Raw genomic sequence first — 228 nt, forward strand, 5'->3', positions numbered from 1 at the left:
CGTACATGTGTGTATCTGTATATGTGCGTATGTCGCCCCCCCCCATTCCCTGTGTACGTAAGATTCTCAATGTAAGCCTTGCTAAGGACACCCAACCTACAAGCACGCCCCCTGTTCACGCCCACGCCCGCACACCACCACTCTTGCAATCATGTGCATCGAAGTATCTGAGATTTTTAAGGTCTCTTAGTTGCAAAAGTTGCATTCTCTGTAATGACACGAAATGAT

Source organism: Penaeus monodon, chromosome 28, assembly GCF_015228065.2.
Source record: "Penaeus monodon isolate SGIC_2016 chromosome 28, NSTDA_Pmon_1, whole genome shotgun sequence".
Taxonomy (NCBI): Eukaryota; Metazoa; Arthropoda; class Malacostraca; order Decapoda; family Penaeidae; genus Penaeus; species Penaeus monodon.